General features: G+C 42.4%; 1 pseudogene; it reads left to right on the top strand.

Moving 5' to 3' along the window:
* The first annotated feature begins 1,790 nt into the window (after positions 1 to 1,790).
* LOC132229713 (nuclear prelamin A recognition factor-like) overlaps positions 1,791 to 17,645 on the top strand; it is a 57,902-nt pseudogene continuing 42,047 nt past the window's right edge.

Below are 17,645 nucleotides of genomic sequence, written 5' to 3'. Positions count from 1 at the left end.
TAATATTTTGTAGTTTTAGTTTTTTCAGTGAGCATTTAATTAGTAATCGGCATTTAATCCTAGTTTTACCGTTTCCATGCATTAGAGGGCTCTCTCTATCATTGATAGAGGGCCCTCATACATGCAGGTGCAATTTCCTTACTTAGGCACCAGGTGGAGCCAGTCCCTAATTTTTCACTGTCCCTTTAAGAGGTCTACTTGGGGAAAAAAAAGCTTTAGAATCAATACACTATATCTAAGAAAGATGGATTAGACAATGATATGTAAAAACATCCTAAAAATAAAGCTTATTTCGATGAATAAGACTTCCTCCAGCCTAGATGTGCAGACCAAAGACAAGAACCACTCCCCACCTTTTATTTTTATTTTAAAAAATATATTTTATTGATTTTTTACAGAGAGGAAGGGAGAGGAATAGAGAGTTAGAAACATCCATCAGCTGCCTCTTGCACACCTCCTACTGGGGATGTGCCCACAACCAAGGCACATGCCCTTGACTGGAATTGAACCTGGGGTCTTTCAGTCCGTAGGCTGATGCTCTATCCACTGAGCCAAACCGGTCAGGGCCACTCCCCACTTTTTACGTTTCATTTTAGATGTGGCAGAACAGGTATATTTTCTTTAACCTCCAAAAAGAAGGGATCTGCAAGCCTATGCCATATCTAGAAACATGGAAAAGCAGTCTCCATATTGCAGTTAGCTTCTGATGGCCAGAGATTAATTCTGAATACTGTCTTACAGGGTCCTAAATAACATTTGCACCACCACTTTAACTTACAAATGTTTAATTCTGTCTTTTTCTAATACTTTATTTTGAATATATAGGATTTAATAGTCTAGTGACTGTGAAAATGGGCAATGATTATGATTTCAGGAAATCTGAGAACCAAATCCCGTAAAACGAATGGCCTGAACCAAATACAGTGTAAGCCTCCCCCTTTCCCAACAAATTCAAAGCAGACTTTACCCATCATCACTCACAGTAACCTGAGAAGGTTGGCAACCTGCACTTATGATGACAGTCTGCCAGTCCCTGTAACTGTTGAAGGCTGCCTTGTATCCTGAGATGGCTCAAATATAGCTGGGGCTTTAATGGAGCAGTGGTCTTGAAAATAAAGGAGGTTTTGTGGTTAGCTTATCTGATTAGAGCATTACACTAAGAGGTCAGGATTTTGCAGCCTGGTAGAGTATAAATCAAAGGGGCCTGGGAGGGGGAGAATTGCACTCTGAAAGGCTGATTCTCTAAGAAGATCCTGTTACTGTGACTCAATCTCAACTCTAGCTGACCTGCCATCTTGTTGATCGACCACAATGAGAACTGAGGGAAAAACGAATATTTGATCAACTCAAGCCCTATCTCATGCTGGGGATTAAAACAAAATCAAACCAAAGATAAATGTATGGTAAGTCCTTAGAATGATGTTTCTACCCAACATGTGTTTATAAAGGCTGAGATTGACTTTCAGGTATAACTTAGAGCGATGTGTCATCACGCTGTGCTCACAAGATTTACATTAACCTACTTTCCTGTAATATACTAGGAAGATCCAATGCTGTCCTCTTTGGCTTCACCACAAATTGTACACTATGAGAGCGCATCCCATCCCTCCCAGCCAGCTAGTTCTGGAAACTCCCAGGGCGTTTCATGCACATGCTACTATTCAGAAGGCCTCTTCTTAGCCCTCTTGATACCCAGAACTGCCTTGTAGATCTGAAGTAGCAGTGGTAACATACTCACTGCACTCTTTAGGAGGCTACCCGGCGGCGACAGCCCCTACCACTTCCCACCAATGGCTGCTACTTCATCCCATGCTCTCAGTAGCCTGTCAGTACCTGGACTGGACTATGCTGAGAGGTAAGGAAGTTGTCCTCCATTCAGAAATGACCTTCAAGCTGATTACATTTTTCTGCAATATTTTGAATCAGAAGTGGATTAAGGCAGGATTTAGAATTTTTAGGCAGGGTCGACCTTTTCAAATGGGTACATTTCCAAGGGATGGAGTCAGTGGATGGAGTTTTCTAGTATGATGGCCCCTCTGGGGAGGTGCAGTTCACTGAAAATGGGAAGGGAGGGACAAAGCATAAACCTCAAACAAGGCCAGCAAATGTAAGTCTCTCTGCCCTTTTCTCTAACAAAGTAGCATATTTTACAGTCTTCCACCTGCAGATGTCCTCTGGAGCAGGCCAACTTTTCTCTTTCTGCCCTTCTAGACTTCCACTCACTTCCCTGACCTATGCCCTTTTTCTGTAATTTTTAAGAAGGGGTCTTATAAAATTATTCATCAGACATGGGTTTGTTTGCTTTTTGTTTTTGTTTTTGTTTTTGTTTTTTGATATAACAGTGGGTGCTAATGAACTAGATCAGACATTGACCACCTTGGTGCCGATAGTTTTCTCAAGGACACTGCAGTCACCTTTTCCTACTCAAACTCCTTTTCCTTTTCCCTTTAAAGCCCTAATCAAGCTTTGCTCCACCCTGGCTTGGTAAAGCTGGGCTTGTGTGTATCAGTTCTTCATTAGGCCTGCCTGCTAGCTGTTCCAAACTCTAATGGTATTACCGTGCTCTGCAAACTGCGGCTCGCGAGTCACATGCGGCTCTTTGGCCCCTTGAGTGTGGCTCTTCCTAAGCCTTAGGAATACCCTAATTAAGTTAATAACAATGTACCTACCTATATAGTTTAAGTTTAAAAAATTTGGCTCTCAAAAGAAACTTCAATCGCTGTACTGTTGATATTTGGCTCTGTTGACTAATGAGTTTGCCGACCACTGGTATAGGAAGACTGGTTTAGGTAGGTATGGATATATTTTGTATTTATCCCCTGTTGCTTGAAAGTTCAAATGTTGATAGCAGCAGGAAACGGAAAAGCTAAACATGGTGGCATTTACTAGAAGAATCTGTTGTCTGTAGTTATAATTATGAGACGAAACCGGGGGGAGGATGTCTGGACCATATGTGAATGCTGACCAGAGTAACTCTGACATAAATAGACAGCTTAAGTGATTTTATTTACACCAGGAAACCTGTTTATTTCAGGTGCTATTCCCATAGGGATCATCTCCATGACTTTATAAACCAATATCATGATAAAGGGAGGAGAACAGAGCAAAGAAAACATTTTACACACTCCAGCGCCCTGCACCTCTCTGCCTGCTGCTAAGAGATGTGTTGTAATGATCACCATGCATAGAGGAGGCTCTTTTTTTTTGGTTGCCTAATATGGAGTTCCAGCAGTTGGAATCCCAGGCAGTAGTTCTGCAGGTTGGGACAGCAGCGGTACTTGGAGATGATGTGGTTACTATGTCTCTCAAATTATTCTGGGTAGGCCACTTTCAAGTTCCCTATGCTTTATGCTGCCCCATTCCCAGTTTTATTTCACAATTTTGGGGGAAAGTCTGTGAGGCCCAAATTGCATACCCAGATAATCCCTCCCCAAACCTGGGGCCCACTGATGCCCACAATAGCAGGCTCGGCTTACACTGGTTCCCAGACCTACCTTTAAGCAGCATTAAACCCCAAACCTACAAAGCTAGTGTGTAACTCAGGTGATGACCCAGATTCCTACCTGCTGTCTTACATCCTTAAATGCCCTTACAGTAATTTGGTCTGGAACTGAGTGTGGCCTGAGCACTCCTTTTATCTTCACATCAGTCCTTGAAGTGGGCACTTTTACCATCTTTATCTTAAAGACGTGGATTCTGGATTTCAAGAAAGATGACACAGCTTCCCCAAGTGAGTGTCACACTGGCCTTGGACAATGAGCATTATGGAAATTACAGTCTATGCATCATGACTCCTTTTGGGGGCTTATGCTTATAGTCCCAGTGTGGGCTTTCACTTTGACATTTGTTCTGAGCTTCTACCTGGTCATCTATCTAATCCCACCTCTTACCAAGTTCTTCTTTGGATATTTAATTATCCTGGTGGCCTCAGCCAGTACCCAGTACACCAGTTTCATCTTGTTTGGCCTTCTATACATTGCTTTTTGTTTGTTTGTTTTGTTTTATTTTAAATGTTTTTTATTGATTTCAGAGAAGAAGGGAGAGGGAGAGAGAGATAGAAACATCAATGATGAGAGGGAATCATTGATCAGTTGCCTTCTGCATGCTCCCCACTGGGGATGAGCCTACAACCTGGGTATGTGCCCTGACTGGAATTGAACCGTGACCTCCTGGTTCATAGGTCGATGCTCAAACACTGAGCCACACCAGCAGGGTTATACATTGTTCACTGGAATTTCCTATTGCAATTTCCCCTCCTCCAGAGACACTTGACTACTTATGGTGGGCCCCCAACATCATCTGTGAGCCTTTCATCACTGGAAGAGACCCTTGGACACAGAAGAGAGCAGTCTTATAATGTTCCTTGTTTTCTTCCTGAAATCTCTGTTGCCAGTGACCCTGCCTTCGTGTGTGTCACCCCCCTCCCACACATCTAGATAAAAGCCGGGGTTAGACCCCCAACCTGAGAAAACATAGCCATATCTCGTGTATCCAAAGATCTAGTCTGGGCATCAATTGTCCTGAAAGCTATTTCCAATGAAAATATGACAGAACTGGCAGGAGTTAAACTGTAATAAATGAAGAGGGAGGCTGAAAGTTCATTCTTGTTGTTTCAGTGTGCAATTTGCAGAGATGCAAATGAAACTATATAGTCAGGGCCTTATAACATGTTTGCTTAAGGCACTATTTTGGCTACTTCCAGGGTGGCAGGGATGGAGAAGAAGCCTTAACATGGGAGATATTACAGAGGTAAAATCAATAGATCTTAGCATCTAATTGGATATAAGAAGTAAGTTTTGAGTATCATCTGTACATTGATTCTCTCATTCACCTAAGTCCAAACTGGTGTTATCTAGAATTCCTCCCCATTACTCAGTCATCACAAATATAATAGGTGTACAAAAGTAAATTTATTGAACTGAATAAAATCAACACACAAAATGCTACATAGATGCTGAGTGGTAGGACGAATTAGGATTCATATCCAGGTCCATTGACTCCAAGGCTTTCCCTGCAGCTTGCTGAAGCTAAGGGGAGGGGCTTTGCAAAGAGCATAGGCCAAAGAATGGTTTTATATGGCACAACAAGTTGTAGGAGAAAATGACAAATAGATATTAAACTTGGGAATTAAGAAAAATGTGAGCTCAGAAGTCAGAGTGCAGGGATTTCAAGGACAACAGGAAGGGAAGGTGAGAAAGTGAAGGCATGAAGATAAACTACTCTTTTGCTTCTTGGAAAGAAAGAGGTGAGATATACTGGGAATACGTAGCGAGGTTCCTACTAGCTGTATTTTCTACTTAGGTTAACTAGACTTCCTTTCAAAAGAAAGTCCTTGGTCATCAATTGCCTTACTTAGAGCCACGTGGTCTTCTTGGCAGGTTGATAGGACCAGAGATAGAAAACTGACCGGAGTCAGCCATCTCCAGGCTAAACAATGACCAATGGGTGCTCTGCCAGAAGAGCTCTGTCCCACAGAGGCATGTGTGCTGACTGATGATTGGCCGATCCGCTCATTCTTCATGTTAAAGAGTTAGAACCAAAGACACCAGACAGAGCTTCAAGTAGCAGCAGGAACAGTACAGGTTGAGATTGAAGGGCAGATCACTTTGTCACCCGAAGTCACTTGAACAGTTGGATATCTTCCCTAAAGAAACAAAATGACAAGAACCTTGAAACTCCATAGTATCTTGGACAACGTTTCATTTTCTACAAAGCCTTGCTGGGAATGGCTGAACTCCTATCTTCCTTACTTTCCCCTGAATCCTTAGGAGAATATAAAAGAATTCAAAAAATGACGTAAAAGAGCCCAAGCACAATTTCATTCTTACAATCTGACAGAATATAACATCTGAAGGCAGAGAAAGTGGGGCGTCCTTTAAAAAGTAATTCTAGAAAATTCTCTTGGTTGCCAAGTTCTTAAGAGTTTCTAACAAGCCCAGGCTCAATGGTCCCATCTTTAGGAAAGGTAACAGAAAATTCAGGTTTACCCACTTATTCCCTGCAAGTGTTCCCCTGCCCTACAGAGTAGCTTTAACTTAAATGAACTAAGACTATGGGCCACCTGAAAGGACAACCTCAGTTCCTTGCAGTCTTTTATAAAAACAACAGGCTCACTCTCTCCACATTAGAATTGGGAAGATACGTTGATGAAAAGTCGGTACTTGAGAGAGAAAAATCAGAGCACTCTAGAACCGAAAGGTACCTTGCAAACTTTTATGGGCTGAATTGTGTCCCCTAAATTAATTTGTTGAACTTCTAATGCCCAGTACCTCCAAAGGTGACTGACTATATTTGAAGATAGGACCTTTAAAGAGGCGATTCAGGTAAAATGAAGCCATGTGGATTGGCCGTAAGCCAATAGGACTGGTGTCCTAATAAGGAAAAGAGATTAAGACACAGACACACATAGAGGGAGGACCATGTGAGGACACACACAGCCCAGAAGCCTTTGTACCTACACCACCCCTGAATTTGAATTCTGTGGGATCCCAGAAAAGAAAGGGAAAGATGGCAGAAAGAGCAATGATACAGAGTTAGAATCTAGTCCCTCATGTGAAAGGAATGGATGGGAAAGTGATTCTCTGATTTAATAGCTTCTTGTGAAATCCTATTACTCTAGGGCAGTGATGGCGAACCTATGAACTCATTTTTTTGGTTGATTTTTCTTTGTTAAATGTCATTTAAATATATAAAATAAATATCAAAAATATACATCTTTGTTTTACCATGGTTGCAAATATCAAAAAATTTCTATATGTGACCCAGCACCAGAGTTAAGTTAGGGTTTTTCAAAATGCTGACACGCCGAGCTCAAAAGGTTCGCCATCACTGCTCTAGGGCTACCTTATTAATGACTTTTTATTGTTTTGCATTCTTTTTCCTATTCCGAGCTTTGTCCCTATATGGGAAAAATGATTGGCTGTAGACATTCCAAAGTGACTTCAGCATGATTTTCAAATATGTGAAACCATGTTGGACTAATGAGCCTAAACTTAACCAAGGAGACTTTATTCTTTCCTTTGGTATTTACATCACTGATTTTTTGATTGTCTTCCAGAACCTCCTTCGATTAGGGAAATCTAGTACAGCTGGGGGATTCATGGTGGGGGAGTTTAAGTGATTTGTAATTAATTATTATTATTTTTCTTTAGTTTTAGTTTCTGTTGTTGTTGTTTTTTTTCCTGAGCATTTGTACCTTTTAGGTTTTTGTTTGTTTGTTTTTAGCAGTGGGGCCTCCGAATGCCAAACTAATTTTCTCTCTCAATCCCCTGTTGGTTTCAGATAACAAGCTTTCAAAAGCACAGCTCCGTTCTTTTCAGGGAACTAGAAGACTCATTGTCTTGTAGCCTTCCTGTCCCCTGCTACACTCTTGTTGTCATATCCCAGGGTGTTCTAAATCTCTGATTTCCCTCCCTGAGTGGTTGTTTCTCATTTATTTTATTTAGAGATAAGGCAAAGCTTTTGAATCTGAATGAAGCCTGACTAACTGAGCTTAGTCTGCTGGGAAGTATCTGGATAATCCTGAGGTCAAAAAAAGGTGGGAAATGCCTAGAGGCTAGGCATTTTTCTCTACAGTTCTATAGGTGAAATTCAAGCTTCCCCACTTGGTTTCCACTGATTGGCGTGATGGACACAGCGCCAAGCATTGTGCTGTGAACCTGGTGGCTTGTGACCTAGACTGCCTGCCACAACAGCCAGCATGTGGCTGAACTACTGACCAAGGCAACACAGACTATCTGTTATTATTCTGCTTATGAAAACTCCCAATCAGAAATTTGGTGACTGTGAAAAATATACTTTACATTCACTAGTAGCATATGGAGAAGAAATTAAAGCAGGCCTGGTTTATAAAGACCAATAAATAACACAAAAGGTAGCTTCACTTAAAAGCAGGATCCAAAACAAAATATTCTAATCAAAGCTTTCATGTTAGTACCATGAAATAGTTTAACTCCCAAAAAGGATGTTTTAGAGCATTTTTTAATTTAAGTTCTGACCCCTAAAATTTTTTCTCAGTTATGTGGTTACCAGTAAATGACATGTGACTTAATTAATATTAAGCTTTCCCAACTAGCTGTTTAACAATGGTAAACAAATGCACTTCGTTTCAATTAAAAATAGAAAGTCTTCATACTGAAATTTTTTCACATTAACTACTAGTATATCCAGATACTATAAATAACAGTCACTTCCACTTAATTCCTTATTAATCTACTAGAGGCCCAGTGCACATTTGTGCACTGCGGGAGGGGGGGTGTCCCTCAGCCTGACCTGCACCCTCTCACAGTCCAGGACCCCTCGGAGGATGTCCACCTGCCAGCTTAAGTGTAATAGAACTTAGGGGAGTGGGCCCAAGGCAGCAGGCGGACATGCCCCGAGGGGTCCTTAGCACTGCTATGGAGGCGAGAAAGGCTCCTGCCACCACCGTTGCACTCGCCAGCCATGAGCATGGCTTCTGGCTGAGCGGTGCTCCCCCTGTAGGAGTGCACTGACCACCAGGGGGCAGCTCCTATGTTGAACATGTGCCCCCTGGTGGTCAGTGTGCATCACAGAGACCAGTCATTCCATGTTTCGGTCGATTTGCATATCAGCCTTTTATTATATAGGATTTCTTGCCCCAAAATAAAGTGGTTATAAATTAAAGAAAGGAACTTCCTTCTTAGGATTTTATTAATCACAGGCCTTCAGGGAAGACAGGCAAAGTTCTTGTTGCTTCTATCTGCAATCACTTAAGTCTCCTTGGAGACATTTCTTCAATGCTTGGCTCAATTTTTTGGAACTCTGGAGAACTCTGGAGCGCACAAGTGATAAATATTTTGGAAATGAAGATCAAAAAGAAAGCATTAGGAGAACTGGGAATGTTTAGTCTAGAGAAAAGGAGAATACGTGGAGACTTATTTTTCCTAACTGTTATAAACAGGATGATATAAATTCTTCTTTTCACCAAAGAATACAGAAAAACAAGTGAATATAGGCAGAAGCAAAGGATTTGACTTTAACTAATGCAATTTCTTTTAATATTTATATATTAAAATAAATTCTATGAATAGAATGCTTAGGAACTTAGGAACTTACCCTAGAATAATTTCTGTTTTAAAAAATATTTTTAGCCCTAACTGGTTTGGCTCAGTGGATAGAGAGTTGGCTTGTGAACTGAAGGGTCCTGGGGTTCGATTCTGGTCAAGGGCACATGCCTGGGTTGGGGGCTCAATCCCCAGTGTGAGGTGGGCAGGAGGCAGCTTATCAATGATTCTCATCATTGATATTTCTCTCTCTCTCTCTTCCTCTTTGAAATAAAAAATATATATTAAAAATAATTAAATAAAGATGTAGCTACTCTTCAATTTTACATATATATATATATGTAAAATTGAATTTTAGAGCAAAAGGAAGGGAGAGGGAGAGAGAAAGGGAGAAACATCACTGTGAGAGTAAAACATTGGCTGCCTTTTGCATACTCCCTACTGGGGATTGAGCCCACAACCTGGGCATGTGCCCAGACCAGGAATCAAACCTGTAACCTTTCAGTGCATGGGACGTCTCTCAACCAACTGAGCCACACCAGCCAGGCCTACCCTAGAATAATTTCAGAATCCTATAACACAGGCAATTTGGAGATTAAAAATGTAGCAATATCCTTCAAGGTGAGTAAGCATTCATGTTATTCATATAACACAAAATCAGAAATACTTTCCTTTGATAACTGAAATAATAATGGTGTTTACCTCCAATAGGAATTTAACATTCACCACATATTGACTGAGTGCCTATTCAGTGTTAGGACTGAAGAGTTCATGATGGCTAACAGATACAGAGTACTTGCCACATAGGTACTGCTCCAAGTGCTTTGCACACAGGAGTTAATTTAATCCTCACCACAGCCAGGTGAAGTAGGTGCTATTCTTTTTCTATTTTTGAAAATGAGAAAACTGAGGTGAAAATATAATTATTTGCTCAAAGTCATACCTTGAGCTTATAAATAAAGGAGTCAGGATTTGAACCTGTATCTGTAGGATCCTCTGAGAAGCAAACACCAAGGTGAGACTAGACATACATGAGATTTATTGGGAGAAACACCTACAAAGGATAAAGAGGAAGAAACAAGAGGGGTGGTCAGGGAAAGGCTTCAGACCAAGGTGCAGGTGTGATATCTGTAAAGGGGAGAAGGAAGTAAGAGTTGGGGAGGAAGAGCCTCAGACTGTGCAGATCTGAGAAAAGTCTTGGCCAAGCTGAGGGGTGGGGAGTCCCTGAGTCTCAGTTGGAAGAACCCCTCGTCATGCATGAAGAGCCAAGTGCTAGTACCTGCATGTTACTTGGTCATTGACTGAGAGAGTCTAAAAGAAGTGTGGTTTGCCACAAAAGCTGTGGTGGATCCACAGCAGCCATTGGGGGTTATGCCCCTACAGTAGTGTCTCTTGAGGGGAGACCTGCAGGGTGCACTACAGAGCTATAAAAGATATAATGTTATGGAAGTTTAGGGAAAAGAGAAACCACTTCCTGTTGGAAAAACTGGGGAAGCTTTCATGAAGGAAAAAGCAATGGTACTGATTCCTCAAATGCAAATGTAGTGTCTGGGAGGACCTTAATAATCATTTCAATGGGAGAAAGTAACAAAAGCCTGACACAGAAGTAGGAAGCCAAACATTCAATGACAATATCATGATTCTCATAAGATATGAGAAAAATCTAAAGTTCAGACCCCCTATCAGTATATCAATCTTTTTATTACAATCCTATCTAATAAAGAGGGAATACGCTAATTGACCATCAAGCCCTCACAAGATGGCAGTGCCCACAGCCACAAGATTGTGGTGCCCAGTCCCCTCAGCCCTGCCTCATCTAGCCGGAGTCCCCCAGCCCCCTCAGCCCCACCCCATCCAGCTGGAGTCCCCCAGTCCTCTCAGCCCCACAGGGAAGCAGTTGGGGGCAATCAGGCCAGCAGGGAAGGGCAGTTGGGGATGATCATCTGGCAGGGGAGCAGTTAGGCATCAATCAGGTTGGCAGGGGAGTGGTTAGGGGGCTATCAGGCTGGCAGGCAGAGTGGATAGGGGCAAGCAGTCCCATATTGAGAGAGCGATGTCTGACTGCCGCTTCAGGTCCAATCCCGCAGGGACAATTGGACATCCCCAGAGGGGTCCCAGATTGGAGAGGGTGCAGGCTGGGCTGAGGGACACCCCCCATGCACAAATTTTGTGCACTGGGCCTCTAGTCCTATATAATAAAAAGCTAGCATGCAAATAGACCGAATGGCAGAACAACCGGACAACCGGTTTCTATGATGTGTGCTGACCACCAGAGTGTGCACGCAAAACATGGCGGGCATCAGCACTGCAGGATGGTGGAGCCGGTGAGCAGGGGCACCAGACCAAGGTGGGGCACCAGTCGCTGTCACCTGGGCGAGCCTCTAGTGGTTACTGAAAATTCTTTGCTCCTGTGCACCACAGTTCCACCTGGTGCTTGCACCTGCTGCCAGCATCGACCCCGCTTGCACCCGCTGATGGTGCAGAGTGATTGCAGCCAGTGCCAGCAGCAGATACAAGTAGGGCCGGCGCCAACAGCGGGTGCGAGAGGCAGCTGCTGGCCCCAATTGCCCATCAGGGTTTCTCCACCTCTCTCTTCACTCTCTCTTTCTCCCAGGGCAATTTTACCACCTTGTAGAATTCAGGCCACAAGGAGAGGCAATATGAGGGTGTTTGAGCCAGAACTCCAGCTAATTCATGGCCATCAGCCAGCATCAACCCCCAGACAAAGAGGCATGAACAAATCTTCAGATTATTCCAACTGACATCATGGAGCAGAGGCAAACTGTCTCACCGTTTCATGGACATTTTCTTGTCTAACAGAATCCATGAGCATAATAAAAGATTGCCTTATGCCTCAAAATCTTGTGGTAATTTATTACACAGCCATAGTTACTGGAATGCCACATATCCAGCAAAATAACAAGTTATGAAACTAGATTCTCAGGTGATATGTCTACCGATGTTGCCAGGACTTGATTCAGGCCTCTGAGAAAGATAACCTTTTAGAAGCAAAGAGGAAGAAGTACTAATCTTGAAAGGCCCTTAAAATCTTTGAAGTTTTAGGTTGCTAATATTCTACAGTATTTATTGCAAGACTAGAGGTCCAGTGCATGAATTCATGCATAGGTGGGGTCCCTTGGGGTGGCCTGCAGAGATTGGGCCCCAGCTGCTCCCCCAGCCTTGTAGCCCCAGCTTGCACCCCAGACTCACAGCCCCACAGCCCCACAGCCTCACCTGGCACCCTGCCTTGGCCTGTCACTGCCCCCTCACCTGCTTCACCATCCTGCCTGCAGGGTGATCAGTCAGGGCTGGGCCCTCCGCCCAGCTCCCTCAGCGCCTGGGAGCCAGGCAGAGGCCCTGCCCCCTACCGCATTGGGGCCGGCAGAGTCTCCACTGCTGCCTGCTACCAGCTCCATGTCGCCGATGCCTGCCATGTTCTGCACCACCCCCTGGTGGTCAGCACACATCATAGCGAGCAGTTGAACTCCTTGTCTCCTGGTCCAATGACCGCCTAAGGGGACAATTTGCATATTAGGCTTTTATTATACAGGATGCCTCTCAATTCAGCGTCCTGTGGCCTGGCATTCTGCTTTCTACTCTGGTTGACAAGGCAGACATTTAGTGCCTGACATAGATGACAATCAATATCAGTTTCATCTCAGGTAACCGCATGCAGAATATTGATTAATAATTTTTACAGAGAGGGCAGTTTGCTAAAGTGACTATAATTTGGGGGGTTTCAAACTTGTTGGGATAACTAACATACTCTGTATTACTGTTAAGAAAGGACTCCTTTCTTTCTCCCTTCCTTCCCTCATTTTTGTCCTCCTTTTTTCTCCATCTCTCACCATCCTTTCTCTCTTATTACTTTATTTCTTTTTGAGTGTGTCTATCTATCTGTGAATGTCAAAGGTAGACAAAAAAAGTTAAGGGAGACAGAATCAACTCATTTTTTTAATTAAAGTTGATATAACTATATTATCTAGTTGGTTTTTGAAAAATCATCTTTTTAGTTTTCAATTACAGTTGACATACAATATTATATTAGTTTCAGGTATGCACTCTAGTGATTAGACCAGGGGTGGGCAAACTTTTTGACTTGAGGGCCACAATGAGTTCTTAAACTGAACCGGAGGGCCGGAACAAAAGCATGGATGGAGTGTTTGTGTGAACCAATATAAATTCAAAGTAAACATCATTACATAAAAGGGTACGGTATTTTTTTTTTTAGTTTTATTCATTTCAAACTGGCCGGATCCGGCCCACGGGCCGTAGTTTGCCCATGGCTGGATTAGACATTATAAAACACTAGAGGCCTGGTGCACAAAATTCGTGCACTCAGGAGTTCCTTCAGCCCAACCTGCTCCCTCTCACAGTCCAGGAGCTCTTGGGGGATGTTTGAATGATGGCTTCGGCCCGCTCCCCATCAGTTGGACATCCTCAGCATTGCCATGGAAGCAGGAGAGGCTCCTGCCACTGCACTTGCCAGCTATGAGCCCAGCTCTATACCCATTGAATGAGAACTCCCATTTCCTATACCCTTGGCTCCTGGAAACCATCATTTTGTTTTTTGTTTCTATAAATTTGACTACTTAAAATATCTCACATCAGTGGAATCATATGTTTGTCTTTTTTTGACTGGCATATTTCACTTAGTACAATGTCCTAAGTACAATTGCATCTGTGTTGTAACATGTGACAGGATTTTCTTCTTTTTAAAGGCTGAATAATATTCTATTATATGTATCTACCACATTTTGTTTATCCATTCATCTGTCAATGGGTATCTGGGTTGCTTCCACCTCTTGGCCATTGCGAATAACGCTGCAATGAATACGAGTATGTGAATCTTTTTGAGATCAGGTAATTCATAAGTATCCTTTTCTTTAAGGTCAGTTTCTAGAGATTAATTTTGGTTTGGTTGAGCAACTGTGTTCCTGTTTCTCTGTACACCTTACAAACTATTGTTGAGATTCAGGCATTTAAAAGCCTGTACAGATGGGCTTCATGAAGGGGAAGGCCTGGACCACTCAGCATGGCAAGAGATGCTGGGGCCTCACGACCTTTTCTGAGGATGGACCTTCTGTGGGCTTGTGTGTCAACCTCCCTTGGTGATGGTGGTCATTTTGATAAAGATGAAGGATTCATTCTGAGAGGCAACTTGAAGAAAATAGGAGCAGACATCTAATGTGTTGTATGCTCTATACTTCACATACAATAGTTTAATTCTTATAACATCCCTTCCCAATGGGTATTATTCCAATTTAGAGATCAATGAGTCTCAGTGATGAATTAAATAACTTACTCAAGGTCAGAGAATGGAACCAGGTTTAAGAACCAGCAAATTGGATGGCAGTGGATTAAGATGAATCAAAGTGTTTTATTTATTTTATAAAGTTGTATTTCTACTTTTTTTCCCCTCCTAAGTCTGAAAGCCTTACACACTGATTTGTATGTTTGTATAGCAAAGACATCTGCTGAGTAGGGGATGCTCAAAGCAGATTTTAGTTTTGTTTTTATTATCCTTAAAACTAAGCATTTAGTTTTAGATCAATGAAAGATGAGTTTCTGATCATAAGCAATAGTCTAATAAAGATTAATAATGAGTGATTTCCTGCTGGTTAAGACAAGCATCACTTACTAAGCTTGCTCTCAATGAGTTCCTTTTGGTGGCTGTGACCCTGGGCTGGATGGGCATTGCAGACTAGAGGTCTCAAGAGCAAAGGGTGGCCAGTAGGTGTGTTCTCCAAGCAACATCCTGGAGCTGAGTGGAACCAGCATAACACACTTGGGGAATTTAGAAGCCACATAAAATAAACTTACAACACCAGGGTTAGAGAATAAGTCAGTTCTGAGAGTTGGGGATACAGCTCAAGTTTTAGATTCAGATCATAAAACCTAAAAAAACTCTCTTTATAAAGAAAAACAGAAGCTCACAGTATTGTTTCATTGCCCACCGGCGCTTTTGAGCCATGAACTTTCCCCCACTTCAGAAACTTCTCTGGAAAATTCATTTCATGCTCGTCTACTCCAGTAAAATCCTTGACTGAACTATTACAGAACAAGAGACTTGGCCAAGGAAATGAGAGAAATCACCCGATCGCACCAGCCAGTTGGCCTCCTTGAGCCCTGTGCCTCTGACCTGTGGTTTACCTGTCATCTTAGACCATGACCTTCTCCCAGCAGAGGGGGCATTCTGATTGCTCCTGTGCCTGGTGATTGGGAAGTGGTTACAGAGCATGTATTACATTCTTTGACACACTGAAGACTATCTCTTAGACTGAGAGAAGGCTGTAGGTTGTCAGACATCAGGATTCTGCAATCATTAGCATCTGATACGTAGTCTTGGGACCTATTTGGTAAGTGTTCAAGCCTCAACTTGTTTTTTGTTGTTGTTTTTCTCTTATAAGGGTGTTCCTGCATCACAATTACCTTATTGCTGCTAATGTGACTCTAAAACTAATGTGATGAAACATCCCTGTCTCCTCTATTAAAGATTTTGACCCAGCAATCCATATAAGGATCCTTAGCTGGCCACCTTCCTATTCTCCACCACACTTGTATTCTCACTCTTTCATTCTTAGAATGTAGTCTATCTTCTTCGTTCCCCAAGGAAAGGCCAAAATTTTCAACAATAATATAGTGAGTGCTGCTATGAAGCAGGAATTGTGCTAAGCCTTTGGAACATAAAGACCAATAAGGTATGATGTCTGTCCAGGATGCGCTTTAGCTGGGTAGAGGGAGACAGACATGAGAACAAATAAGGGCAGCCAAACTATATAGATAGATAGATGTGTAGGACAAAGGGACGGGAGGAGAGGAGTCATCAGTTCCACTTAGGTTGGCAGGAGCAGCTTCATAAAGACCATCTGAATGAACTTCCCAAATACTCTCTCCTTTGCTTCTGAAATCATCAGTAGCTGTAGGTATCCTTACTGTCTTCAGGATATTTGATGGTAAACTCTGTGCATTAGGAATTTTTGAAATCAGATCTCAGATGCTCAGAATTCGTTAAGTTCAAATCTTGATACATGATTCGTGGAAGACTGTCATCACTGTCCATACATATCCCTATTTTAATTAGATTTTAATAATAGAACAAATACAGGTGAACCTACCACCTGATTTAAGAGCCAGAGCATTACAAGTAGCTTATTATCTATGTGCTTCTCATCTACTCACCCATTTGCCTGCAGCAGAGGTAACTGCTACCTTGTAATTTTTAAAAAAATATATTTTTCAATTGATTTCAGAGAGGGAGAGAGAGAGAGAGATAGAAACACCAATGATGAGAAAGAATCATTGATCAGCTGCCTCATGCATGTCCCACACTGGCGATCGAGTCCACAACCTGGCCATGTGCCCTGACGGTTAATTGAACTGTGACCTCCTGGCTCATAGATTGATGCTCAACCACTGAGCCACGCCGGCTGGGCTACCTTGCAATTTTTTGTGCCTTTAAAAATGTTGTTAGAACATATGTAACAGTATATATATATATATATTATTCTGTCTTGCTTGTTTTTGAACTTTATAAAATCCATATAGCTCTCCAGGCATTGACATTTTCCCAAAACTATGGTGACTCTCATGCACAGGTAGGGGAGAGCCACTATCAATGCCCTTTCTACATGGCCTCTACTCCAGCCATTCCTGAGGGTCACTCCTGTGAGCCATCTGACTGGTCTTCCTTCGGCTCTGGTTTTGGGAATTCTACCTCACGTTGGCCTTTCTGAAGCCAGCTCCTCAGGCCTTGGACTCCAATACATTCACTTAAGTGTTTTGTTCTCATCTAAGCACTTTCCCTGACTCGGAGTTTTGGCTCTGTCATCCTGTGCCCTGTCTCTCCCCCTTTCAGTTTGTTCTTTTGTCCTCACTCCATCCCATAGCATTTATCCTCAATAACCGCAGAGGGGAGCTAGTGAAGTTGTGAAGATTGGTATATGAAATAAACATATCTAGGAACAAAACGAAAAATGTTCCCTGTATCTTTAGCCTCTAATGACAGGGAAGGCAGAGGAGAGTTTAGTGAAACCACAACTGCACAGAAATGGAAACTCAGTCTCTTCGTAACGTGTGATCCAGAGGGGTGGCTCACACCGGGAAAGAATCAGCTCCATCTTTGAGTACACATTATTAGCCACCCCCCCTTATTACTTCACTTAATGATCACAAATAAACTGTGTACATGCCATTTATTGAACCGGGTTACATGCAGTCAACAGAGAGAATGAGACTCATTTCATTAGGGGTTAGTGTGATTCTGGGACAAGGAATTATCTTCTTGATTGGTTCAATTCTGGGGTCTCTATCCATGTCCAGCAAAGCTGAGATTCTGTGAAAGACCAAAGAAGACAGATGGATAAAGTGATCTGCTGTATTCCCCTCTTGGGAAAAATCACTAAGACTTGGGAATAGAGTTGGGAGATGTCTTCCTGTTGTTTGTTAGTTGTAACATTAAATATCTTCCCTCCCAGCCACATGGATGTGCCAGGATCTTTTCAGTCCTATCACATCCAAGTACCCACTTAAACACCGACAATACTGAATCTATCGAAGTGAAGTGTTTTCTGCACCACTACTTGGGGTCTAAAGGTAAGTCTGCTAAATAAATAAACAAGA

This window comes from Myotis daubentonii, chromosome 3 (genome assembly GCF_963259705.1).
Source record: "Myotis daubentonii chromosome 3, mMyoDau2.1, whole genome shotgun sequence".
NCBI classification, from domain to species: domain Eukaryota; kingdom Metazoa; phylum Chordata; class Mammalia; order Chiroptera; family Vespertilionidae; genus Myotis; species Myotis daubentonii.
This window is presented reverse-complemented; position numbering and strand designations above follow the sequence as displayed.